General features: G+C 46.7%; 17 non-coding genes and 2 pseudogenes across 17 annotated transcripts; all 19 read left to right on the forward strand.

Moving 5' to 3' along the window:
• LOC142262324 (U2 spliceosomal RNA) lies at nt 1-118 on the forward strand (annotated as a pseudogene; the record flags this gene model as incomplete).
• Nucleotides 119-1,235: 1,117 nt separating this feature from the next.
• On the forward strand, nt 1,236-1,426 carry LOC142262030 (U2 spliceosomal RNA). Its single transcript, XR_012729494.1, has one exon. It is a non-coding gene; the product is annotated as a U2 spliceosomal RNA (small nuclear RNA).
• Nucleotides 1,427-2,543: 1,117 nt separating this feature from the next.
• Nucleotides 2,544-2,734, forward strand: LOC142262155 (U2 spliceosomal RNA). The gene has a single exon (XR_012729605.1). It is a non-coding gene; the product is annotated as a U2 spliceosomal RNA (small nuclear RNA).
• A 1,117-nt stretch (nt 2,735-3,851) lies between these two features.
• LOC142262278 (U2 spliceosomal RNA) lies at nt 3,852-4,042 on the forward strand. The gene has a single exon (XR_012729716.1). It is a non-coding gene; the product is annotated as a U2 spliceosomal RNA (small nuclear RNA).
• A 1,117-nt stretch (nt 4,043-5,159) lies between these two features.
• On the forward strand, nt 5,160-5,350 carry LOC142262343 (U2 spliceosomal RNA). The gene has a single exon (XR_012729760.1). It is a non-coding gene; the product is annotated as a U2 spliceosomal RNA (small nuclear RNA).
• A 1,117-nt stretch (nt 5,351-6,467) lies between these two features.
• Nucleotides 6,468-6,658, forward strand: LOC142262355 (U2 spliceosomal RNA). The gene has a single exon (XR_012729771.1). It is a non-coding gene; the product is annotated as a U2 spliceosomal RNA (small nuclear RNA).
• A 1,117-nt stretch (nt 6,659-7,775) lies between these two features.
• Nucleotides 7,776-7,966, forward strand: LOC142262037 (U2 spliceosomal RNA). The gene has a single exon (XR_012729500.1). It is a non-coding gene; the product is annotated as a U2 spliceosomal RNA (small nuclear RNA).
• Nucleotides 7,967-9,083: 1,117 nt separating this feature from the next.
• Nucleotides 9,084-9,274, forward strand: LOC142262049 (U2 spliceosomal RNA). Its single transcript, XR_012729511.1, has one exon. It is a non-coding gene; the product is annotated as a U2 spliceosomal RNA (small nuclear RNA).
• A 1,117-nt stretch (nt 9,275-10,391) lies between these two features.
• Nucleotides 10,392-10,582, forward strand: LOC142262064 (U2 spliceosomal RNA). Its single transcript, XR_012729522.1, has one exon. It is a non-coding gene; the product is annotated as a U2 spliceosomal RNA (small nuclear RNA).
• Nucleotides 10,583-11,699: 1,117 nt separating this feature from the next.
• Nucleotides 11,700-11,890, forward strand: LOC142262076 (U2 spliceosomal RNA). Its single transcript, XR_012729533.1, has one exon. It is a non-coding gene; the product is annotated as a U2 spliceosomal RNA (small nuclear RNA).
• A 1,293-nt stretch (nt 11,891-13,183) lies between these two features.
• Nucleotides 13,184-13,382, forward strand: LOC142262322 (U2 spliceosomal RNA). Its single transcript, XR_012729753.1, has one exon. It is a non-coding gene; the product is annotated as a U2 spliceosomal RNA (small nuclear RNA).
• Nucleotides 13,383-14,704: 1,322 nt separating this feature from the next.
• Nucleotides 14,705-14,906, forward strand: LOC142262323 (U2 spliceosomal RNA; annotated as a pseudogene).
• A 1,117-nt stretch (nt 14,907-16,023) lies between these two features.
• On the forward strand, nt 16,024-16,214 carry LOC142262088 (U2 spliceosomal RNA). The gene has a single exon (XR_012729544.1). It is a non-coding gene; the product is annotated as a U2 spliceosomal RNA (small nuclear RNA).
• A 1,117-nt stretch (nt 16,215-17,331) lies between these two features.
• LOC142262100 (U2 spliceosomal RNA) lies at nt 17,332-17,522 on the forward strand. The gene has a single exon (XR_012729555.1). It is a non-coding gene; the product is annotated as a U2 spliceosomal RNA (small nuclear RNA).
• Nucleotides 17,523-18,639: 1,117 nt separating this feature from the next.
• On the forward strand, nt 18,640-18,830 carry LOC142262112 (U2 spliceosomal RNA). Its single transcript, XR_012729566.1, has one exon. It is a non-coding gene; the product is annotated as a U2 spliceosomal RNA (small nuclear RNA).
• Nucleotides 18,831-19,947: 1,117 nt separating this feature from the next.
• On the forward strand, nt 19,948-20,138 carry LOC142262124 (U2 spliceosomal RNA). Its single transcript, XR_012729577.1, has one exon. It is a non-coding gene; the product is annotated as a U2 spliceosomal RNA (small nuclear RNA).
• Nucleotides 20,139-21,255: 1,117 nt separating this feature from the next.
• LOC142262136 (U2 spliceosomal RNA) lies at nt 21,256-21,446 on the forward strand. Its single transcript, XR_012729588.1, has one exon. It is a non-coding gene; the product is annotated as a U2 spliceosomal RNA (small nuclear RNA).
• Nucleotides 21,447-22,563: 1,117 nt separating this feature from the next.
• On the forward strand, nt 22,564-22,754 carry LOC142262149 (U2 spliceosomal RNA). Its single transcript, XR_012729599.1, has one exon. It is a non-coding gene; the product is annotated as a U2 spliceosomal RNA (small nuclear RNA).
• Nucleotides 22,755-23,871: 1,117 nt separating this feature from the next.
• LOC142262162 (U2 spliceosomal RNA) lies at nt 23,872-24,062 on the forward strand. The gene has a single exon (XR_012729611.1). It is a non-coding gene; the product is annotated as a U2 spliceosomal RNA (small nuclear RNA).
• Nucleotides 24,063-25,002: the final 940 nt, after the last annotated feature.

Below are 25,002 nucleotides of genomic sequence, written 5' to 3' on the forward strand. Positions count from 1 at the left end.
TATCTGGGGACCATATATTAAATGGATTTTTAGAACAGGGAGATGGAAAAAGAGCTTGCTCTGTCCACTCCACGCATTGACCTGGTATTGCAGTACCTCCAGGAACGGTGCACCCCTTCTTAACCCAGTTTCTAAAAGCAGAACTCGATTCACCTGATTCATATTAGCCCGATTAGCGAATTGAAATGAATTTTTATCTAACACACTTTTTACTTGCTTTATTCATCCAAATAGCAAACTCATCACCACTCAACTTCACCAACTCTGCTATGTCCCGTGCAGTATCTTGTTGTCAGTCTAATCTAGATCATGTGTAATTGAATGGAATAGATCCCTTTTGGACAAAGTGGAGTCAGATGCTGCAGTGACCACAGGTGTGAGAGGATCTACAATTGGCATCTGGTGTTATCTCTCTGCTTCCACTCCAAATAAAGTTACCTCTTGTTACCTGAACGTCAAATACTAAGAATGGGCGGCCTATGAAAGAATTAGTACTTTCATTAAGTATACTAAACCGGCTAATTGGGAATAGACAAACTGTAAAAAGCCCTCTGAGAAAGCCCCTCTCTAACCTTTGTTAGTAAGCTTTTCTGTAGCCTGCCTGTTGATGTATTTTCGGTTTGAACAGCGCACAACATGAAGAGACGGAACACTGGCGGCTTGTCACAATGCCCCCCGATGACATCACAATAGCGCTGCTGCCTAGAAAACAAGCTGCGCAGAAGAAGTTGTTCTTTGGGTGGGAGGGTGGGCTAGTGGAAGGAGGGGGCAATCTCTTTTTTTCCCGGGTGGTAGGGGGATGACAGGAGAAGGGAAGCGGGTGGTGAGAAAGGTACAGAGGGCAGGGTTTGGGGGCTGGGAAGGAAAGGGAAAAGATTAGGGTTTGGGGATGATGAAAGGGCTTTCTACGGGTAAGGATGGCAAAGGGTGGCAGTGACGGAAAGTCAGGCAACCTGTCCTGTCCGTCTTTTTGTATCGTGAATTGGAAAGACTGCAAGGGGGAGGGGAGTTGCTTGCGCCCTAAAGGAGGAGTTATTCAGATTCATTGCAGTGGGCGGCGGCTGCAAAACGCACCATTCTTCTTGTTTTTGCTCTGCAAAGCAGCCTTTTCAAGGGTTGGCTTGGGTGACAAAATGTCTTGTGTAGGCGTGGGTTTGTCTCCCTCTCGCTCTCTCTCCCTAAGATGTGTCCGGCATAGGCCAGGGTGCCACTCGAGGCCCAAACCAATTCTGGTTATCGCTTCTCGGCCTTTTGGCTAAGATCAAGTGTAGTATCTGTTCTTATCAGTTTAATATCTGATACGTCCCCTATCTGGGGACCATATATTAAATGGATTTTTAGAACAGGGAGATGGAAAAAGAGCTTGCTCTGTCCACTCCACGCATTGACCTGGTATTGCAGTACCTCCAGGAACGGTGCACCCCTTCTTAACCCAGTTTCCAAAAGCAGAACTCGATTCACCTGATTCATATTAGCCCGATTAGCGAATTGAAATGAATTTTTATCTAACACACTTTTTACTTGCTTTATTCATCCAAATAGCAAACTCATCACCACTCAACTTCACCAACTCTGCTATGTCCCGTGCAGTATCTTGTTGTCAGTCTAATCTAGATCATGTGTAATTGAATGGAATAGATCCCTTTTGGACAAAGTGGAGTCAGATGCTGCAGTGACCACAGGTGTGAGAGGATCTACAATTGGCATCTGGTGTTATCTCTCTGCTTCCACTCCAAATAAAGTTACCTGTTGTTACCTGAACGTCAAATACTAAGAATGGGCGGCCTATGAAAGAATTAGTACTTTCATTAAGTATACTAAACCGGCTAATTGGGAATAGACAAACTGTAAAAAGCCCTCTGAGAAAGCCCCTCTCTAACCTTTGTTAGTAAGCTTTTCTGTAGCCTGCCTGTTGATGTATTTTCGGTTTGAACAGTGCACAACATGAAGAGACGGAACACTGGCGGCTTGTCACAATGCCCCCCGATGACATCACAATAGCGCTGCTGCCTAGAAAACAAGCTGCGCAGAAGAAGTTGTTCTTTGGGTGGGAGGGTGGGCTAGTGGAAGGAGGGGGCAATCTCTTTTTTTCCCGGGTGGTAGGGGGATGACAGGAGAAGGGAAGCGGGTGGTGAGAAAGGTACAGAGGGCAGGGTTTGGGGGCTGGGAAGGAAAGGGAAAAGATTAGGGTTTGGGGATGATGAAAGGGCTTTCTACGGGTAAGGATGGCAAAGGGTGGCAGTGACGGAAAGTCAGGCAACCTGTCCTGTCCGTCTTTTTGTATCGTGAATTGGAAAGACTGCAAGGGGGAGGGGAGTTGCTTGCGCCCTAAAGGAGGAGTTATTCAGATTCATTGCAGTGGGCGGCGGCTGCAAAACGCACCATTCTTCTTGTTTTTGCTCTGCAAAGCAGCCTTTTCAAGGGTTGGCTTGGGTGACAAAATGTCTTGTGTAGGCGTGGGTTTGTCTCCCTCTCGCTCTCTCTCCCTAAGATGTGTCCGGCATAGGCCAGGGTGCCACTCGAGGCCCAAACCAATTCTGGTTATCGCTTCTCGGCCTTTTGGCTAAGATCAAGTGTAGTATCTGTTCTTATCAGTTTAATATCTGATACGTCCCCTATCTGGGGACCATATATTAAATGGATTTTTAGAACAGGGAGATGGAAAAAGAGCTTGCTCTGTCCACTCCACGCATTGACCTGGTATTGCAGTACCTCCAGGAACGGTGCACCCCTTCTTAACCCAGTTTCCAAAAGCAGAACTCGATTCACCTGATTCATATTAGCCCGATTAGCGAATTGAAATGAATTTTTATCTAACACACTTTTTACTTGCTTTATTCATCCAAATAGCAAACTCATCACCACTCAACTTCACCAACTCTGCTATGTCCCGTGCAGTATCTTGTTGTCAGTCTAATCTAGATCATGTGTAATTGAATGGAATAGATCCCTTTTGGACAAAGTGGAGTCAGATGCTGCAGTGACCACAGGTGTGAGAGGATCTACAATTGGCATCTGGTGTTATCTCTCTGCTTCCACTCCAAATAAAGTTACCTGTTGTTACCTGAACGTCAAATACTAAGAATGGGCGGCCTATGAAAGAATTAGTACTTTCATTAAGTATACTAAACCGGCTAATTGGGAATAGACAAACTGTAAAAAGCCCTCTGAGAAAGCCCCTCTCTAACCTTTGTTAGTAAGCTTTTCTGTAGCCTGCCTGTTGATGTATTTTCGGTTTGAACAGCGCACAACATGAAGAGACGGAACACTGGCGGCTTGTCACAATGCCCCCCGATGACATCACAATAGCGCTGCTGCCTAGAAAACAAGCTGCGCAGAAGAAGTTGTTCTTTGGGTGGGAGGGTGGGCTAGTGGAAGGAGGGGGCAATCTCTTTTTTTCCCGGGTGGTAGGGGGATGACAGGAGAAGGGAAGCGGGTGGTGAGAAAGGTACAGAGGGCAGGGTTTGGGGGCTGGGAAGGAAAGGGAAAAGATTAGGGTTTGGGGATGATGAAAGGGCTTTCTACGGGTAAGGATGGCAAAGGGTGGCAGTGACGGAAAGTCAGGCAACCTGTCCTGTCCGTCTTTTTGTATCGTGAATTGGAAAGACTGCAAGGGGGAGGGGAGTTGCTTGCGCCCTAAAGGAGGAGTTATTCAGATTCATTGCAGTGGGCGGCGGCTGCAAAACGCACCATTCTTCTTGTTTTTGCTCTGCAAAGCAGCCTTTTCAAGGGTTGGCTTGGGTGACAAAATGTCTTGTGTAGGCGTGGGTTTGTCTCCCTCTCGCTCTCTCTCCCTAAGATGTGTCCGGCATAGGCCAGGGTGCCACTCGAGGCCCAAACCAATTCTGGTTATCGCTTCTCGGCCTTTTGGCTAAGATCAAGTGTAGTATCTGTTCTTATCAGTTTAATATCTGATACGTCCCCTATCTGGGGACCATATATTAAATGGATTTTTAGAACAGGGAGATGGAAAAAGAGCTTGCTCTGTCCACTCCACGCATTGACCTGGTATTGCAGTACCTCCAGGAACGGTGCACCCCTTCTTAACCCAGTTTCCAAAAGCAGAACTCGATTCACCTGATTCATATTAGCCCGATTAGCGAATTGAAATGAATTTTTATCTAACACACTTTTTACTTGCTTTATTCATCCAAATAGCAAACTCATCACCACTCAACTTCACCAACTCTGCTATGTCCCGTGCAGTATCTTGTTGTCAGTCTAATCTAGATCATGTGTAATTGAATGGAATAGATCCCTTTTGGACAAAGTGGAGTCAGATGCTGCAGTGACCACAGGTGTGAGAGGATCTACAATTGGCATCTGGTGTTATCTCTCTGCTTCCACTCCAAATAAAGTTACCTGTTGTTACCTGAACGTCAAATACTAAGAATGGGCGGCCTATGAAAGAATTAGTACTTTCATTAAGTATACTAAACCGGCTAATTGGGAATAGACAAACTGTAAAAAGCCCTCTGAGAAAGCCCCTCTCTAACCTTTGTTAGTAAGCTTTTCTGTAGCCTGCCTGTTGATGTATTTTCGGTTTGAACAGTGCACAACATGAAGAGACGGAACACTGGCGGCTTGTCACAATGCCCCCCGATGACATCACAATAGCGCTGCTGCCTAGAAAACAAGCTGCGCAGAAGAAGTTGTTCTTTGGGTGGGAGGGTGGGCTAGTGGAAGGAGGGGGCAATCTCTTTTTTTCCCGGGTGGTAGGGGGATGACAGGAGAAGGGAAGCGGGTGGTGAGAAAGGTACAGAGGGCAGGGTTTGGGGGCTGGGAAGGAAAGGGAAAAGATTAGGGTTTGGGGATGATGAAAGGGCTTTCTACGGGTAAGGATGGCAAAGGGTGGCAGTGACGGAAAGTCAGGCAACCTGTCCTGTCCGTCTTTTTGTATCGTGAATTGGAAAGACTGCAAGGGGGAGGGGAGTTGCTTGCGCCCTAAAGGAGGAGTTATTCAGATTCATTGCAGTGGGCGGCGGCTGCAAAACGCACCATTCTTCTTGTTTTTGCTCTGCAAAGCAGCCTTTTCAAGGGTTGGCTTGGGTGACAAAATGTCTTGTGTAGGCGTGGGTTTGTCTCCCTCTCGCTCTCTCTCCCTAAGATGTGTCCGGCATAGGCCAGGGTGCCACTCGAGGCCCAAACCAATTCTGGTTATCGCTTCTCGGCCTTTTGGCTAAGATCAAGTGTAGTATCTGTTCTTATCAGTTTAATATCTGATACGTCCCCTATCTGGGGACCATATATTAAATGGATTTTTAGAACAGGGAGATGGAAAAAGAGCTTGCTCTGTCCACTCCACGCATTGACCTGGTATTGCAGTACCTCCAGGAACGGTGCACCCCTTCTTAACCCAGTTTCCAAAAGCAGAACTCGATTCACCTGATTCATATTAGCCCGATTAGCGAATTGAAATGAATTTTTATCTAACACACTTTTTACTTGCTTTATTCATCCAAATAGCAAACTCATCACCACTCAACTTCACCAACTCTGCTATGTCCCGTGCAGTATCTTGTTGTCAGTCTAATCTAGATCATGTGTAATTGAATGGAATAGATCCCTTTTGGACAAAGTGGAGTCAGATGCTGCAGTGACCACAGGTGTGAGAGGATCTACAATTGGCATCTGGTGTTATCTCTCTGCTTCCACTCCAAATAAAGTTACCTGTTGTTACCTGAACGTCAAATACTAAGAATGGGCGGCCTATGAAAGAATTAGTACTTTCATTAAGTATACTAAACCGGCTAATTGGGAATAGACAAACTGTAAAAAGCCCTCTGAGAAAGCCCCTCTCTAACCTTTGTTAGTAAGCTTTTCTGTAGCCTGCCTGTTGATGTATTTTCGGTTTGAACAGTGCACAACATGAAGAGACGGAACACTGGCGGCTTGTCACAATGCCCCCCGATGACATCACAATAGCGCTGCTGCCTAGAAAACAAGCTGCGCAGAAGAAGTTGTTCTTTGGGTGGGAGGGTGGGCTAGTGGAAGGAGGGGGCAATCTCTTTTTTTCCCGGGTGGTAGGGGGATGACAGGAGAAGGGAAGCGGGTGGTGAGAAAGGTACAGAGGGCAGGGTTTGGGGGCTGGGAAGGAAAGGGAAAAGATTAGGGTTTGGGGATGATGAAAGGGCTTTCTACGGGTAAGGATGGCAAAGGGTGGCAGTGACGGAAAGTCAGGCAACCTGTCCTGTCCGTCTTTTTGTATCGTGAATTGGAAAGACTGCAAGGGGGAGGGGAGTTGCTTGCGCCCTAAAGGAGGAGTTATTCAGATTCATTGCAGTGGGCGGCGGCTGCAAAACGCACCATTCTTCTTGTTTTTGCTCTGCAAAGCAGCCTTTTCAAGGGTTGGCTTGGGTGACAAAATGTCTTGTGTAGGCGTGGGTTTGTCTCCCTCTCGCTCTCTCTCCCTAAGATGTGTCCGGCATAGGCCAGGGTGCCACTCGAGGCCCAAACCAATTCTGGTTATCGCTTCTCGGCCTTTTGGCTAAGATCAAGTGTAGTATCTGTTCTTATCAGTTTAATATCTGATACGTCCCCTATCTGGGGACCATATATTAAATGGATTTTTAGAACAGGGAGATGGAAAAAGAGCTTGCTCTGTCCACTCCACGCATTGACCTGGTATTGCAGTACCTCCAGGAACGGTGCACCCCTTCTTAACCCAGTTTCCAAAAGCAGAACTCGATTCACCTGATTCATATTAGCCCGATTAGCGAATTGAAATGAATTTTTATCTAACACACTTTTTACTTGCTTTATTCATCCAAATAGCAAACTCATCACCACTCAACTTCACCAACTCTGCTATGTCCCGTGCAGTATCTTGTTGTCAGTCTAATCTAGATCATGTGTAATTGAATGGAATAGATCCCTTTTGGACAAAGTGGAGTCAGATGCTGCAGTGACCACAGGTGTGAGAGGATCTACAATTGGCATCTGGTGTTATCTCTCTGCTTCCACTCCAAATAAAGTTACCTGTTGTTACCTGAACGTCAAATACTAAGAATGGGCGGCCTATGAAAGAATTAGTACTTTCATTAAGTATACTAAACCGGCTAATTGGGAATAGACAAACTGTAAAAAGCCCTCTGAGAAAGCCCCTCTCTAACCTTTGTTAGTAAGCTTTTCTGTAGCCTGCCTGTTGATGTATTTTCGGTTTGAACAGTGCACAACATGAAGAGACGGAACACTGGCGGCTTGTCACAATGCCCCCCGATGACATCACAATAGCGCTGCTGCCTAGAAAACAAGCTGCGCAGAAGAAGTTGTTCTTTGGGTGGGAGGGTGGGCTAGTGGAAGGAGGGGGCAATCTCTTTTTTTCCCGGGTGGTAGGGGGATGACAGGAGAAGGGAAGCGGGTGGTGAGAAAGGTACAGAGGGCAGGGTTTGGGGGCTGGGAAGGAAAGGGAAAAGATTAGGGTTTGGGGATGATGAAAGGGCTTTCTACGGGTAAGGATGGCAAAGGGTGGCAGTGACGGAAAGTCAGGCAACCTGTCCTGTCCGTCTTTTTGTATCGTGAATTGGAAAGACTGCAAGGGGGAGGGGAGTTGCTTGCGCCCTAAAGGAGGAGTTATTCAGATTCATTGCAGTGGGCGGCGGCTGCAAAACGCACCATTCTTCTTGTTTTTGCTCTGCAAAGCAGCCTTTTCAAGGGTTGGCTTGGGTGACAAAATGTCTTGTGTAGGCGTGGGTTTGTCTCCCTCTCGCTCTCTCTCCCTAAGATGTGTCCGGCATAGGCCAGGGTGCCACTCGAGGCCCAAACCAATTCTGGTTATCGCTTCTCGGCCTTTTGGCTAAGATCAAGTGTAGTATCTGTTCTTATCAGTTTAATATCTGATACGTCCCCTATCTGGGGACCATATATTAAATGGATTTTTAGAACAGGGAGATGGAAAAAGAGCTTGCTCTGTCCACTCCACGCATTGACCTGGTATTGCAGTACCTCCAGGAACGGTGCACCCCTTCTTAACCCAGTTTCCAAAAGCAGAACTCGATTCACCTGATTCATATTAGCCCGATTAGCGAATTGAAATGAATTTTTATCTAACACACTTTTTACTTGCTTTATTCATCCAAATAGCAAACTCATCACCACTCAACTTCACCAACTCTGCTATGTCCCGTGCAGTATCTTGTTGTCAGTCTAATCTAGATCATGTGTAATTGAATGGAATAGATCCCTTTTGGACAAAGTGGAGTCAGATGCTGCAGTGACCACAGGTGTGAGAGGATCTACAATTGGCATCTGGTGTTATCTCTCTGCTTCCACTCCAAATAAAGTTACCTGTTGTTACCTGAACGTCAAATACTAAGAATGGGCGGCCTATGAAAGAATTAGTACTTTCATTAAGTATACTAAACCGGCTAATTGGGAATAGACAAACTGTAAAAAGCCCTCTGAGAAAGCCCCTCTCTAACCTTTGTTAGTAAGCTTTTCTGTAGCCTGCCTGTTGATGTATTTTCGGTTTGAACAGTGCACAACATGAAGAGACGGAACACTGGCGGCTTGTCACAATGCCCCCCGATGACATCACAATAGCGCTGCTGCCTAGAAAACAAGCTGCGCAGAAGAAGTTGTTCTTTGGGTGGGAGGGTGGGCTAGTGGAAGGAGGGGGCAATCTCTTTTTTTCCCGGGTGGTAGGGGGATGACAGGAGAAGGGAAGCGGGTGGTGAGAAAGGTACAGAGGGCAGGGTTTGGGGGCTGGGAAGGAAAGGGAAAAGATTAGGGTTTGGGGATGATGAAAGGGCTTTCTACGGGTAAGGATGGCAAAGGGTGGCAGTGACGGAAAGTCAGGCAACCTGTCCTGTCCGTCTTTTTGTATCGTGAATTGGAAAGACTGCAAGGGGGAGGGGAGTTGCTTGCGCCCTAAAGGAGGAGTTATTCAGATTCATTGCAGTGGGCGGCGGCTGCAAAACGCACCATTCTTCTTGTTTTTGCTCTGCAAAGCAGCCTTTTCAAGGGTTGGCTTGGGTGACAAAATGTCTTGTGTAGGCGTGGGTTTGTCTCCCTCTCGCTCTCTCTCCCTAAGATGTGTCCGGCATAGGCCAGGGTGCCACTCGAGGCCCAAACCAATTCTGGTTATCGCTTCTCGGCCTTTTGGCTAAGATCAAGTGTAGTATCTGTTCTTATCAGTTTAATATCTGATACGTCCCCTATCTGGGGACCATATATTAAATGGATTTTTAGAACAGGGAGATGGAAAAAGAGCTTGCTCTGTCCACTCCACGCATTGACCTGGTATTGCAGTACCTCCAGGAACGGTGCACCCCTTCTTAACCCAGTTTCCAAAAGCAGAACTCGATTCACCTGATTCATATTAGCCCGATTAGCGAATTGAAATGAATTTTTATCTAACACACTTTTTACTTGCTTTATTCATCCAAATAGCAAACTCATCACCACTCAACTTCACCAACTCTGCTATGTCCCGTGCAGTATCTTGTTGTCAGTCTAATCTAGATCATGTGTAATTGAATGGAATAGATCCCTTTTGGACAAAGTGGAGTCAGATGCTGCAGTGACCACAGGTGTGAGAGGATCTACAATTGGCATCTGGTGTTATCTCTCTGCTTCCACTCCAAATAAAGTTACCTGTTGTTACCTGAACGTCAAATACTAAGAATGGGCGGCCTATGAAAGAATTAGTACTTTCATTAAGTATACTAAACCGGCTAATTGGGAATAGACAAACTGTAAAAAGCCCTCTGAGAAAGCCCCTCTCTAACCTTTGTTAGTAAGCTTTTCTGTAGCCTGCCTGTTGATGTATTTTCGGTTTGAACAGTGCACAACATGAAGAGACGGAACACTGGCGGCTTGTCACAATGCCCCCCGATGACATCACAATAGCGCTGCTGCCTAGAAAACAAGCTGCGCAGAAGAAGTTGTTCTTTGGGTGGGAGGGTGGGCTAGTGGAAGGAGGGGGCAATCTCTTTTTTTCCCGGGTGGTAGGGGGATGACAGGAGAAGGGAAGCGGGTGGTGAGAAAGGTACAGAGGGCAGGGTTTGGGGGCTGGGAAGGAAAGGGAAAAGATTAGGGTTTGGGGATGATGAAAGGGCTTTCTACGGGTAAGGATGGCAAAGGGTGGCAGTGACGGAAAGTCAGGCAACCTGTCCTGTCCGTCTTTTTGTATCGTGAATTGGAAAGACTGCAAGGGGGAGGGGAGTTGCTTGCGCCCTAAAGGAGGAGTTATTCAGATTCATTGCAGTGGGCGGCGGCTGCAAAACGCACCATTCTTCTTGTTTTTGCTCTGCAAAGCAGCCTTTTCAAGGGTTGGCTTGGGTGACAAAATGTCTTGTGTAGGCGTGGGTTTGTCTCCCTCTCGCTCTCTCTCCCTAAGATGTGTCCGGCATAGGCCAGGGTGCCACTCGAGGCCCAAACCAATTCTGGTTATCGCTTCTCGGCCTTTTGGCTAAGATCAAGTGTAGTATCTGTTCTTATCAGTTTAATATCTGATACGTCCCCTATCTGGGGACCATATATTAAATGGATTTTTAGAACAGGGAGATGGAAAAAGAGCTTGCTCTGTCCACTCCACGCATTGACCTGGTATTGCAGTACCTCCAGGAACGGTGCACCCCTTCTTAACCCAGTTTCCAAAAGCAGAACTCGATTCACCTGATTCATATTAGCCCGATTAGCGAATTGAAATGAATTTTTATCTAACACACTTTTTACTTGCTTTATTCATCCAAATAGCAAACTCATCACCACTCAACTTCACCAACTCTGCTATGTCCCGTGCAGTATCTTGTTGTCAGTCTAATCTAGATCATGTGTAATTGAATGGAATAGATCCCTTTTGGACAAAGTGGAGTCAGATGCTGCAGTGACCACAGGTGTGAGAGGATCTACAATTGGCATCTGGTGTTATCTCTCTGCTTCCACTCCAAATAAAGTTACCTGTTGTTACCTGAACGTCAAATACTAAGAATGGGCGGCCTATGAAAGAATTAGTACTTTCATTAAGTATACTAAACCGGCTAATTGGGAATAGACAAACTGTAAAAAGCCCTCTGAGAAAGCCCCTCTCTAACCTTTGTTAGTAAGCTTTTCTGTAGCCTGCCTGTTGATGTATTTTCGGTTTGAACAGTGCACAACATGAAGAGACGGAACACTGGCGGCTTGTCACAATGCCCCCCGATGACATCACAATAGCGCTGCTGCCTAGAAAACAAGCTGCGCAGAAGAAGTTGTTCTTTGGGTGGGAGGGTGGGCTAGTGGAAGGAGGGGGCAATCTCTTTTTTTCCCGGGTGGTAGGGGGATGACAGGAGAAGGGAAGCGGGTGGTGAGAAAGGTACAGAGGGCAGGGTTTGGGGGCTGGGAAGGAAAGGGAAAAGATTAGGGTTTGGGGATGATGAAAGGGCTTTCTACGGGTAAGGATGGCAAAGGGTGGCAGTGACGGAAAGTCAGGCAACCTGTCCTGTCCGTCTTTTTGTATCGTGAATTGGAAAGACTGCAAGGGGGAGGGGAGTTGCTTGCGCCCTAAAGGAGGAGTTATTCAGATTCATTGCAGTGGGCGGCGGCTGCAAAACGCACCATTCTTCTTGTTTTTGCTCTGCAAAGCAGCCTTTTCAAGGGTTGGCTTGGGTGACAAAATGTCTTGTGTAGGCGTGGGTTTGTCTCCCTCTCGCTCTCTCTCCCTAAGATGTGTCCGGCATAGGCCAGGGTGCCACTCGAGGCCCAAACCAATTCTGGTTATCGCTTCTCGGCCTTTTGGCTAAGATCAAGTGTAGTATCTGTTCTTATCAGTTTAATATCTGATACGTCCCCTATCTGGGGACCATATATTAAATGGATTTTTAGAACAGGGAGATGGAAAAAGAGCTTGCTCTGTCCACTCCACGCATTGACCTGGTATTGCAGTACCTCCAGGAACGGTGCACCCCTTCTTAACCCAGTTTCCAAAAGCAGAACTCGATTCACCTGATTCATATTAGCCCGATTAGCGAATTGAAATGAATTTTTATCTAACACACTTTTTACTTGCTTTATTCATCCAAATAGCAAACTCATCACCACTCAACTTCACCAACTCTGCTATGTCCCGTGCAGTATCTTGTTGTCAGTCTAATCTAGATCATGTGTAATTGAATGGAATAGATCCCTTTTGGACAAAGTGGAGTCAGATGCTGCAGTGACCACAGGTGTGAGAGGATCTACAATTGGCATCTGGTGTTATCTCTCTGCTTCCACTCCAAATAAAGTTACCTGTTGTTACCTGAACGTCAAATACTAAGAATGGGCGGCCTATGAAAGAATTAGTACTTTCATTAAGTATACTAAACCGGCTAATTGGGAATAGACAAACTGTAAAAAGCCCTCTGAGAAAGCCCCTCTCTAACCTTTGTTAGTAAGCTTTTCTGTAGCCTGCCTGTTGATGTATTTTCGGTTTGAACAGTGCACAACATGAAGAGACGGAACACTGGCGGCTTGTCACAATGCCCCCCGATGACATCACAATAGCGCTGCTGCCTAGAAAACAAGCTGCGCAGAAGAAGTTGTTCTTTGGGTGGGAGGGTGGGCTAGTGGAAGGAGGGGGCAATCTCTTTTTTTCCCGGGTGGTAGGGGGATGACAGGAGAAGGGAAGCGGGTGGTGAGAAAGGTACAGAGGGCAGGGTTTTTGGGCTGGGAAGGAAAGGGAAAAGATTAGGGTTTGGGGATGATGAAAGGGCTTTCTACGGGTAAGGATGGCAAAGGGTGGCAGTGACGGAAAGTCAGGCAACCTGTCCTGTCCGTCTTTTTGTATCGTGAATTGGAAAGACTGCAAGGGGGAGGGGAGTTGCTTGCGCCCTAAAGGAGGAGTTATTCAGATTCATTGCAGTGGGCGGCGGCTGCAAAACGCACCATTCTTCTTGTTTTTGCTCTGCAAAGCAGCCTTTTCAAGGGTTGGCTTGGGTGACAAAATGTCTTGTGTAGGCGTGGGTTTGTCTCCCTCTCGCTCTCTCTCCCTAAGATGTGTCCGGCATAGGCCAGGGTGCCACTCGAGGCCCAAACCAATTCTGGTTATCGCTTCTCGGCCTTTTGGCTAAGATCAAGTATAGTTTGGGAGGGTACTACCTTGGTTGGTGCTAAAAGGTGCCAGGGTATTGCACAACTGCTGGCCTTGGGGGAGTGTGCATCGTAGGATGTCATAGCTCTCTTGTGACGGACAGTTACCTGGGCAACGAGAGGCGGTCACTTTATTATTTTCAAACTCATCCTTCAAAAAAAAAAAAAAAAAAAAAAAATCTGTTCTTATCAGTTTAATATCTGATACGTCCCCTATCTGGGGACCATATATTAAATGGATTTTTAGAACAGGGAGATGGAAAAAGAGCTTGCTCTGTCCACTCCACGCATTGACCTGGTATTGCAGTACCTCCAGGAACGGTGCACCCCTTCTTAACCCAGTTTCCAAAAGCAGAACTCGATTCACCTGATTCATATTAGCCCGATTAGCGAATTGAAATGAATTTTTATCTAACACACTTTTTACTTGCTTTATTCATCCAAATAGCAAACTCATCACCACTCAACTTCACCAACTCTGCTATGTCCCGTGCAGTATCTTGTTGTCAGTCTAATCTAGATCATGTGTAATTGAATGGAATAGATCCCTTTTGGACAAAGTGGAGTCAGATGCTGCAGTGACCACAGGTGTGAGAGGATCTACAATTGGCATCTGGTGTTATCTCTCTGCTTCCACTCCAAATAAAGTTACCTGTTGTTACCTGAACGTCAAATACTAAGAATGGGCGGCCTATGAAAGAATTAGTACTTTCATTAAGTATACTAAACCGGCTAATTGGGAATAGACAAACTGTAAAAAGCCCTCTGAGAAAGCCCCTCTCTAACCTTTGTTAGTAAGCTTTTCTGTAGCCTGCCTGTTGATGTATTTTCGGTTTGAACAGTGCACAACATGAAGAGACGGAACACTGGCGGCTTGTCACAATGCCCCCCGATGACATCACAATAGCGCTGCTGCCTAGAAAACAAGCTGCGCAGAAGAAGTTGTTCTTTGGGTGGGAGGGTGGGCTAGTGGAAGGAGGGGGCAATCTCTTTTTTTCCCGGGTGGTAGGGGGATGACAGGAGAAGGGAAGCGGGTGGTGAGAAAGGTACAGAGGGCAGGGTTTGGGGGCTGGGAAGGAAAGGGAAAAGATTAGGGTTTGGGGATGATGAAAGGGCTTTCTACGGGTAAGGATGGCAAAGGGTGGCAGTGACGGAAAGTCAGGCAACCTGTCCTGTCCGTCTTTTTGTATCGTGAATTGGAAAGACTGCAAGGGGGAGGGGAGTTGCTTGCGCCCTAAAGGAGGAGTTATTCAGATTCATTGCAGTGGGCGGCGGCTGCAAAACGCACCATTCTTCTTGTTTTTGCTCTGCAAAGCAGCCTTTTCAAGGGTTGGCTTGGGTGACAAAATGTCTTGTGTAGGCGTGGGTTTGTCTCCCTCTCGCTCTCTCTCCCTAAGATGTGTCCGGCATAGGCCAGGGTGCCACTCGAGGCCCAAACCAATTCTGGTTATCGCTTCTCGGCCTTTTGGCTAAGATCAAGTGTAGTCCCTTCATTGGGTTTGCCTTGGTCTTGGCTGGGAGGGGCCCGGGCTTGCACAACCGCCGGCCTCGGGGATTGTTGCGCCTTTTGGTGCTTACGTCCCCTTATGGCTGGTGGTTCCTGGGCTCGGGAGGCGATCACCTGCGGCACTGCGCTTTTGTGTGGTGGCCGATGACCGTTTTCTGAAATTTGCGGATGAAATCTAAAAAAAAAAAAAAAAAAATCTGTTCTTATCAGTTTAATATCTGATACGTCCCCTATCTGGGGACCATATATTAAATGGATTTTTAGAACAGGGAGATGGAAAAAGAGCTTGCTCTGTCCACTCCACGCATTGACCTGGTATTGCAGTACCTCCAGGAACGGTGCACCCCTTCTTAACCCAGTTTCCAAAAGCAGAACTCGATTCACCTGATTCATATTAGCCCGATTAGCGAATTGAAATGAATTTTTATCTAACACACTTTTTACTTGCTTTATTCATCCAAATAGCAAACTCATCACCACTCAACTTCACCAACTCTGCTATGTCCCGTGCAGTATCTTGTTGTCAGTCTAATCTAGATCATGTGTAATTGAATGGAATAGATCCCTTTTGGACAAAGTGGAGTCAGATGCTGCAGTGACCACAGGTGTGAGAGGATCTACAATTGGCATCTGGTGTTATCTCTCTGCTTCCACTCCAAATAAAGTTACCTGTTGTTACCTGAACGTCAAATACTAAGAATGGGCGGCCTATGAAAGAATTAGTACTTTCATTAAGTATACTAAACCGGCTAATTGGGAATAGACAAACTGTAAAAAGCCCTCTGAGAAAGCCCCTCTCTAACCTTTGTTAGTAAGCTTTTCTGTAGCCTGCCTGTTGATGTATTTTCGGTTTGAACAGTGCACAACATGAAGAGACGGAACACTGGCGGCTTGTCACAATGCCCCCCGATGACATCACAATAGCGCTGCTGCCTAGAAAACAAGCTGCGCAGAAGAAGTTGTTCTTTGGGTGGGAGGGTGGGCTAGTGGAAGGAGGGGGCAATCTCTTTTTTTCCCGGGTGGTAGGGGGATGACAGGAGAAGGGAAGCGGGTGGTGAGAAAGGTACAGAGGGCAGGGTTTGGGGGCTGGGAAGGAAAGGGAAAAGATTAGGGTTTGGGGATGATGAAAGGGCTTTCTACGGGTAAGGATGGCAAAGGGTGGCAGTGACGGAAAGTCAGGCAACCTGTCCTGTCCGTCTTTTTGTATCGTGAATTGGAAAGACTGCAAGGGGGAGGGGAGTTGCTTGCGCCCTAAAGGAGGAGTTATTCAGATTCATTGCAGTGGGCGGCGGCTGCAAAACGCACCATTCTTCTTGTTTTTGCTCTGCAAAGCAGCCTTTTCAAGGGTTGGCTTGGGTGACAAAATGTCTTGTGTAGGCGTGGGTTTGTCTCCCTCTCGCTCTCTCTCCCTAAGATGTGTCCGGCATAGGCCAGGGTGCCACTCGAGGCCCAAACCAATTCTGGTTATCGCTTCTCGGCCTTTTGGCTAAGATCAAGTGTAGTATCTGTTCTTATCAGTTTAATATCTGATACGTCCCCTATCTGGGGACCATATATTAAATGGATTTTTAGAACAGGGAGATGGAAAAAGAGCTTGCTCTGTCCACTCCACGCATTGACCTGGTATTGCAGTACCTCCAGGAACGGTGCACCCCTTCTTAACCCAGTTTCCAAAAGCAGAACTCGATTCACCTGATTCATATTAGCCCGATTAGCGAATTGAAATGAATTTTTATCTAACACACTTTTTACTTGCTTTATTCATCCAAATAGCAAACTCATCACCACTCAACTTCACCAACTCTGCTATGTCCCGTGCAGTATCTTGTTGTCAGTCTAATCTAGATCATGTGTAATTGAATGGAATAGATCCCTTTTGGACAAAGTGGAGTCAGATGCTGCAGTGACCACAGGTGTGAGAGGATCTACAATTGGCATCTGGTGTTATCTCTCTGCTTCCACTCCAAATAAAGTTACCTGTTGTTACCTGAACGTCAAATACTAAGAATGGGCGGCCTATGAAAGAATTAGTACTTTCATTAAGTATACTAAACCGGCTAATTGGGAATAGACAAACTGTAAAAAGCCCTCTGAGAAAGCCCCTCTCTAACCTTTGTTAGTAAGCTTTTCTGTAGCCTGCCTGTTGATGTATTTTCGGTTTGAACAGTGCACAACATGAAGAGACGGAACACTGGCGGCTTGTCACAATGCCCCCCGATGACATCACAATAGCGCTGCTGCCTAGAAAACAAGCTGCGCAGAAGAAGTTGTTCTTTGGGTGGGAGGGTGGGCTAGTGGAAGGAGGGGGCAATCTCTTTTTTTCCCGGGTGGTAGGGGGATGACAGGAGAAGGGAAGCGGGTGGTGAGAAAGGTACAGAGGGCAGGGTTTGGGGGCTGGGAAGGAAAGGGAAAAGATTAGGGTTTGGGGATGATGAAAGGGCTTTCTACGGGTAAGGATGGCAAAGGGTGGCAGTGACGGAAAGTCAGGCAACCTGTCCTGTCCGTCTTTTTGTATCGTGAATTGGAAAGACTGCAAGGGGGAGGGGAGTTGCTTGCGCCCTAAAGGAGGAGTTATTCAGATTCATTGCAGTGGGCGGCGGCTGCAAAACGCACCATTCTTCTTGTTTTTGCTCTGCAAAGCAGCCTTTTCAAGGGTTGGCTTGGGTGACAAAATGTCTTGTGTAGGCGTGGGTTTGTCTCCCTCTCGCTCTCTCTCCCTAAGATGTGTCCGGCATAGGCCAGGGTGCCACTCGAGGCCCAAATCAATTCTGGTTATCGCTTCTCGGCCTTTTGGCTAAGATCAAGTGTAGTATCTGTTCTTATCAGTTTAATATCTGATACGTCCCCTATCTGGGGACCATATATTAAATGGATTTTTAGAACAGGGAGATGGAAAAAGAGCTTGCTCTGTCCACTCCACGCATTGACCTGGTATTGCAGTACCTCCAGGAACGGTGCACCCCTTCTTAACCCAGTTTCCAAAAGCAGAACTCGATTCACCTGATTCATATTAGCCCGATTAGCGAATTGAAATGAATTTTTATCTAACACACTTTTTACTTGCTTTATTCATCCAAATAGCAAACTCATCACCACTCAACTTCACCAACTCTGCTATGTCCCGTGCAGTATCTTGTTGTCAGTCTAATCTAGATCATGTGTAATTGAATGGAATAGATCCCTTTTGGACAAAGTGGAGTCAGATGCTGCAGTGACCACAGGTGTGAGAGGATCTACAATTGGCATCTGGTGTTATCTCTCTGCTTCCACTCCAAATAAAGTTACCTGTTGTTACCTGAACGTCAAATACTAAGAATGGGCGGCCTATGAAAGAATTAGTACTTTCATTAAGTATACTAAACCGGCTAATTGGGAATAGACAAACTGTAAAAAGCCCTCTGAGAAAGCCCCTCTCTAACCTTTGTTAGTAAGCTTTTCTGTAGCCTGCCTGTTGATGTATTTTCGGTTTGAACAGTGCACAACATGAAGAGACGGAACACTGGCGGCTTGTCACAATGCCCCCCGATGACATCACAATAGCGCTGCTGCCTAGAAAACAAGCTGCGCAGAAGAAGTTGTTCTTTGGGTGGGAGGGTGGGCTAGTGGAAGGAGGGGGCAATCTCTTTTTTTCCCGGGTGGTAGGGGGATGACAGGAGAAGGGAAGCGGGTGGTGAGAAAGGTACAGAGGGCAGGGTTTGGGGGCTGGGAAGGAAAGGGAAAAGATTAGGGTTTGGGGATGATGAAAGGGCTTTCTACGGGTAAGGATGGCAAAGGGTGGCAGTGACGGAAAGTCAGGCAACCTGTCCTGTCCGTCTTTTTGTATCGTGAATTGGAAAGACTGCAAGGGGGAGGGGAGTTGCTTGCGCCCTAAAGGAGGAGTTATTCAGATTCATTGCAGTGGGCGGCGGCTGCAAAACGCACCATTCTTCTTGTTTTTGCTCTGCAAAGCAGCCTTTTCAAGGGTTGGCTTGGGTGACAAAATGTCTTGTGTAGGCGTGGGTTTGTCTCCCTCTCGCTCTCTCTCCCTAAGATGTGTCCGGCATAGGCCAGGGTGCCACTCGAGGCCCAAACCAATTCTGGTTATCGCTTCTCGGCCTTTTGGCTAAGATCAAGTGTAGTATCTGTTCTTATCAGTTTAATATCTGATACGTCCCCTATCTGGGGACCATATATTAAATGGATTTTTAGAACAGGGAGATGGAAAAAGAGCTTGCTCTGTCCACTCCACGCATTGACCTGGTATTGCAGTACCTCCAGGAACGGTGCACCCCTTCTTAACCCAGTTTCCAAAAGCAGAACTCGATTCACCTGATTCATATTAGCCCGATTAGCGAATTGAAATGAATTTTTATCTAACACACTTTTTACTTGCTTTATTCATCCAAATAGCAAACTCATCACCACTCAACTTCACCAACTCTGCTATGTCCCGTGCAGTATCTTGTTGTCAGTCTAATCTAGATCATGTGTAATTGAATGGAATAGATCCCTTTTGGACAAAGTGGAGTCAGATGCTGCAGTGACCACAGGTGTGAGAGGATCTACAATTGGCATCTGGTGTTATCTCTCTGCTTCCACTCCAAATAAAGTTACCTGTTGTTACCTGAACGTCAAATACTAAGAATGGGCGGCCTATGAAAGAATTAGTACTTTCATTAAGTATACTAAACCGGCTAATTGGGAATAGACAAACTGTAAAAAGCCCTCTGAGAAAGCCCCTCTCTAACCTTTGTTAGTAAGCTTTTCTGTAGCCTGCCTGTTGATGTATTTTCGGTTTGAACAGTGCACAACATGAAGAGACGGAACACTGGCGGCTTGTCACAATGCCCCCCGATGACATCACAATAGCGCTGCTGCCTAGAAAACAAGCTGCGCAGAAGAAGTTGTTCTTTGGGTGGGAGGGTGGGCTAGTGGAAGGAGGGGGCAATCTCTTTTTTTCCCGGGTGGTAGGGGGATGACAGGAGAAGGGAAGCGGGTGGTGAGAAAGGTACAGAGGGCAGGGTTTGGGGGCTGGGAAGGAAAGGGAAAAGATTAGGGTTTGGGGATGATGAAAGGGCTTTCTACGGGTAAGGATGGCAAAGGGTGGCAGTGACGGAAAGTCAGGCAACCTGTCCTGTCCGTCTTTTTGTATCGTGAATTGGAAAGACTGCAAGGGGGAGGGGAGTTGCTTGCGCCCTAAAGGAGGAGTTATTCAGATTCATTGCAGTGGGCGGCGGCTGCAAAACGCACCATTCTTCTTGTTTTTGCTCTGCAAAGCAGCCTTTTCAAGGGTTGGCTTGGGTGACAAAATGTCTTGTGTAGGCGTGGGTTTGTCTCCCTCTCGCTCTCTCTCCCTAAGATGTGTCCGGCATAGGCCAGGGTGCCACTCGAGGCCCAAACCAATTCTGGTTATCGCTTCTCGGCCTTTTGGCTAAGATCAAGTGTAGTATCTGTTCTTATCAGTTTAATATCTGATACGTCCCCTATCTGGGGACCATATATTAAATGGATTTTTAGAACAGGGAGATGGAAAAAGAGCTTGCTCTGTCCACTCCACGCATTGACCTGGTATTGCAGTACCTCCAGGAACGGTGCACCCCTTCTTAACCCAGTTTCCAAAAGCAGAACTCGATTCACCTGATTCATATTAGCCCGATTAGCGAATTGAAATGAATTTTTATCTAACACACTTTTTACTTGCTTTATTCATCCAAATAGCAAACTCATCACCACTCAACTTCACCAACTCTGCTATGTCCCGTGCAGTATCTTGTTGTCAGTCTAATCTAGATCATGTGTAATTGAATGGAATAGATCCCTTTTGGACAAAGTGGAGTCAGATGCTGCAGTGACCACAGGTGTGAGAGGATCTACAATTGGCATCTGGTGTTATCTCTCTGCTTCCACTCCAAATAAAGTTACCTGTTGTTACCTGAACGTCAAATACTAAGAATGGGCGGCCTATGAAAGAATTAGTACTTTCATTAAGTATACTAAACCGGCTAATTGGGAATAGACAAACTGTAAAAAGCCCTCTGAGAAAGCCCCTCTCTAACCTTTGTTAGTAAGCTTTTCTGTAGCCTGCCTGTTGATGTATTTTCGGTTTGAACAGTGCACAACATGAAGAGACGGAACACTGGCGGCTTGTCACAATGCCCCCCGATGACATCACAATAGCGCTGCTGCCTAGAAAACAAGCTGCGCAGAAGAAGTTGTTCTTTGGGTGGGAGGGTGGGCTAGTGGAAGGAGGGGGCAATCTCTTTTTTTCCCGGGTGGTAGGGGGATGACAGGAGAAGGGAAGCGGGTGGTGAGAAAGGTACAGAGGGCAGGGTTTGGGGGCTGGGAAGGAAAGGGAAAAGATTAGGGTTTGGGGATGATGAAAGGGCTTTCTACGGGTAAGGATGGCAAAGGGTGGCAGTGACGGAAAGTCAGGCAACCTGTCCTGTCCGTCTTTTTGTATCGTGAATTGGAAAGACTGCAAGGGGGAGGGGAGTTGCTTGCGCCCTAAAGGAGGAGTTATTCAGATTCATTGCAGTGGGCGGCGGCTGCAAAACGCACCATTCTTCTTGTTTTTGCTCTGCAAAGCAGCCTTTTCAAGGGTTGGCTTGGGTGACAAAATGTCTTGTGTAGGCGTGGGTTTGTCTCCCTCTCGCTCTCTCTCCCTAAGATGTGTCCGGCATAGGCCAGGGTGCCACTCGAGGCCCAAACCAATTCTGGTTATCGCTTCTCGGCCTTTTGGCTAAGATCAAGTGTAGTATCTGTTCTTATCAGTTTAATATCTGATACGTCCCCTATCTGGGGACCATATATTAAATGGATTTTTAGAACAGGGAGATGGAAAAAGAGCTTGCTCTGTCCACTCCACGCATTGACCTGGTATTGCAGTACCTCCAGGAACGGTGCACCCCTTCTTAACCCAGTTTCCAAAAGCAGAACTCGATTCACCTGATTCATATTAGCCCGATTAGCGAATTGAAATGAATTTTTATCTAACACACTTTTTACTTGCTTTATTCATCCAAATAGCAAACTCATCACCACTCAACTTCACCAACTCTGCTATGTCCCGTGCAGTATCTTGTTGTCAGTCTAATCTAGATCATGTGTAATTGAATGGAATAGATCCCTTTTGGACAAAGTGGAGTCAGATGCTGCAGTGACCACAGGTGTGAGAGGATCTACAATTGGCATCTGGTGTTATCTCTCTGCTTCCACTCCAAATAAAGTTACCTGTTGTTACCTGAACGTCAAATACTAAGAATGGGCGGCCTATGAAAGAATTAGTACTTTCATTAAGTATACTAAACCGGCTAATTGGGAATAGACAAACTGTAAAAAGCCCTCTGAGAAAGCCCCTCTCTAACCTTTGTTAGTAAGCTTTTCTGTAGCCTGCCTGTTGATGTATTTTCGGTTTGAACAGTGCACAACATGAAGAGACGGAACACTGGCGGCTTGTCACAATGCCCCCCGATGACATCACAATAGCGCTGCTGCCTAGAAAACAAGCTGCGCAGAAGAAGTTGTTCTTTGGGTGGGAGGGTGGGCTAGTGGAAGGAGGGGGCAATCTCTTTTTTTCCCGGGTGGTAGGGGGATGACAGGAGAAGGGAAGCGGGTGGTGAGAAAGGTACAGAGGGCAGGGTTTGGGGGCTGGGAAGGAAAGGGAAAAGATTAGGGTTTGGGGATGATGAAAGGGCTTTCTACGGGTAAGGATGGCAAAGGGTGGCAGTGACGGAAAGTCAGGCAACCTGTCCTGTCCGTCTTTTTGTATCGTGAATTGGAAAGACTGCAAGGGGGAGGGGAGTTGCTTGCGCCCTAAAGGAGGAGTTATTCAGATTCATTGCAGTGGGCGGCGGCTGCAAAACGCACCATTCTTCTTGTTTTTGCTCTGCAAAGCAGCCTTTTCAAGGGTTGGCTTGGGTGACAAAATGTCTTGTGTAGGCGTGGGTTTGTCTCCCTCTCGCTCTCTCTCCCTAAGATGTGTCCGGCATAGGCCAGGGTGCCACTCGAGGCCCAAACCATTTCTGGTTATCGCTTCTCGGCCTTTTGGCTAAGATCAAGTGTAGTATCTGTTCTTATCAGTTTAATATCTGATACGTCCCCTATCTGGGGACCATATATTAAATGGATTTTTAGAACAGGGAGATGGAAAAAGAGCTTGCTCTGTCCACTCCACGCATTGACCTGGTATTGCAGTACCTCCAGGAACGGTGCACCCCTTCTTAACCCAGTTTCCAAAAGCAGAACTCGATTCACCTGATTCATATTAGCCCGATTAGCGAATTGAAATGAATTTTTATCTAACACACTTTTTACTTGCTTTATTCATCCAAATAGCAAACTCATCACCACTCAACTTCACCAACTCTGCTATGTCCCGTGCAGTATCTTGTTGTCAGTCTAATCTAGATCATGTGTAATTGAATGGAATAGATCCCTTTTGGACAAAGTGGAGTCAGATGCTGCAGTGACCACAGGTGTGAGAGGATCTACAATTGGCATCTGGTGTTATCTCTCTGCTTCCACTCCAAATAAAGTTACCTGTTGTTACCTGAACGTCAAATACTAAGAATGGGCGGCCTATGAAAGAATTAGTACTTTCATTAAGTATACTAAACCGGCTAATTGGGAATAGACAAACTGTAAAAAGCCCTCTGAGAAAGCCCCTCTCTAACCTTTGTTAGTAAGCTTTTCTGTAGCCTGCCTGTTGATGTATTTTCGGTTTGAACAGTGCACAACATGAAGAGACGGAACACTGGCGGCTTGTCACAATGCCCCCCGATGACATCACAATAGCGCTGCTGCCTAGAAAACAAGCTGCGCAGAAGAAGTTGTTCTTTGGGTGGGAGGGTGGGCTAGTGGAAGGAGGGGGCAATCTCTTTTTTTCCCGGGTGGTAGGGGGATGACAGGAGAAGGGAAGCGGGTGGTGAGAAAGGTACAGAGGGCAGGGTTTGGGGGCTGGGAAGGAAAGGGAAAAGATTAGGGTTTGGGGATGATGAAAGGGCTTTCTACGGATAAGGATGGCAAAGGGTGGCAGTGACGGAAAGTCAGGCAACCTGTCCTGTCCGTCTTTTTGTATCGTGAATTGGAAAGACTGCAAGGGGGAGGGGAGTTGCTTGCGCCCTAAAGGAGGAGTTATTCAGATTCATTGCAGTGGGCGGCGGCTGCAAAACGCACCATTCTTCTTGTTTTTGCTCTGCAAAGCAGCCTTTTCAAGGGTTGGCTTGGGTGACAAAATGTCTTGTGTAGGCGTGGGTTTGTCTCCCTCTCGCTCTCTCTCCCTAAGATGTGTCCGGCATAGGCCAGGGTGCCACTCGAGGCCCAAACCAATTCTGGTTATCGCTTCTCGGCCTTTTGGCTAAGATCAAGTGTAGTATCTGTTCTTATCAGTTTAATATCTGATACGTCCCCTATCTGGGGACCATATATTAAATGGATTTTTAGAACAGGGAGATGGAAAAAGAGCTTGCTCTGTCCACTCCACGCATTGACCTGGTATTGCAGTACCTCCAGGAACGGTGCACCCCTTCTTAACCCAGTTTCCAAAAGCAGAACTCGATTCACCTGATTCATATTAGCCCGATTAGCGAATTGAAATGAATTTTTATCTAACACACTTTTTACTTGCTTTATTCATCCAAATAGCAAACTCATCACCACTCAACTTCACCAACTCTGCTATGTCCCGTGCAGTATCTTGTTGTCAGTCTAATCTAGATCATGTGTAATTGAATGGAATAGATCCCTTTTGGACAAAGTGGAGTCAGATGCTGCAGTGACCACAGGTGTGAGAGGATCTACAATTGGCATCTGGTGTTATCTCTCTGCTTCCACTCCAAATAAAGTTACCTGTTGTTACCTGAACGTCAAATACTAAGAATGGGCGGCCTATGAAAGAATTAGTACTTTCATTAAGTATACTAAACCGGCTAATTGGGAATAGACAAACTGTAAAAAGCCCTCTGAGAAAGCCCCTCTCTAACCTTTGTTAGTAAGCTTTTCTGTAGCCTGCCTGTTGATGTATTTTCGGTTTGAACAGTGCACAACATGAAGAGACGGAACACTGGCGGCTTGTCACAATGCCCCCCGATGACATCACAATAGCGCTGCTGCCTAGAAAACAAGCTGCGCAGAAGAAGTTGTTCTTTGGGTGGGAGGGTGGGCTAGTGGAAGGAGGGGGCAATCTCTTTTTTTCCCGGGTGGTAGGGGGATGACAGGAGAAGGGAAGCGGGTGGTGAGAAAGGTACAGAGGGCAGGGTTTGGGGGCTGGGAAGGAAAGGGAAAAGATTAGGGTTTGGGGATGATGAAAGGGCTTTCTACGGGTAAGGATGGCAAAGGGTGGCAGTGACGGAAAGTCAGGCAACCTGTCCTGTCCGTCTTTTTGTATCGTGAATTGGAAAGACTGCAAGGGGGAGGGGAGTTGCTTGCGCCCTAAAGGAGGAGTTATTCAGATTCATTGCAGTGGGCGG

The sequence above is a fragment of the Anomaloglossus baeobatrachus genome, unplaced genomic scaffold (assembly GCF_048569485.1).
Source record: "Anomaloglossus baeobatrachus isolate aAnoBae1 unplaced genomic scaffold, aAnoBae1.hap1 Scaffold_243, whole genome shotgun sequence".
NCBI classification, from domain to species: Eukaryota; Metazoa; Chordata; class Amphibia; order Anura; family Aromobatidae; genus Anomaloglossus; species Anomaloglossus baeobatrachus.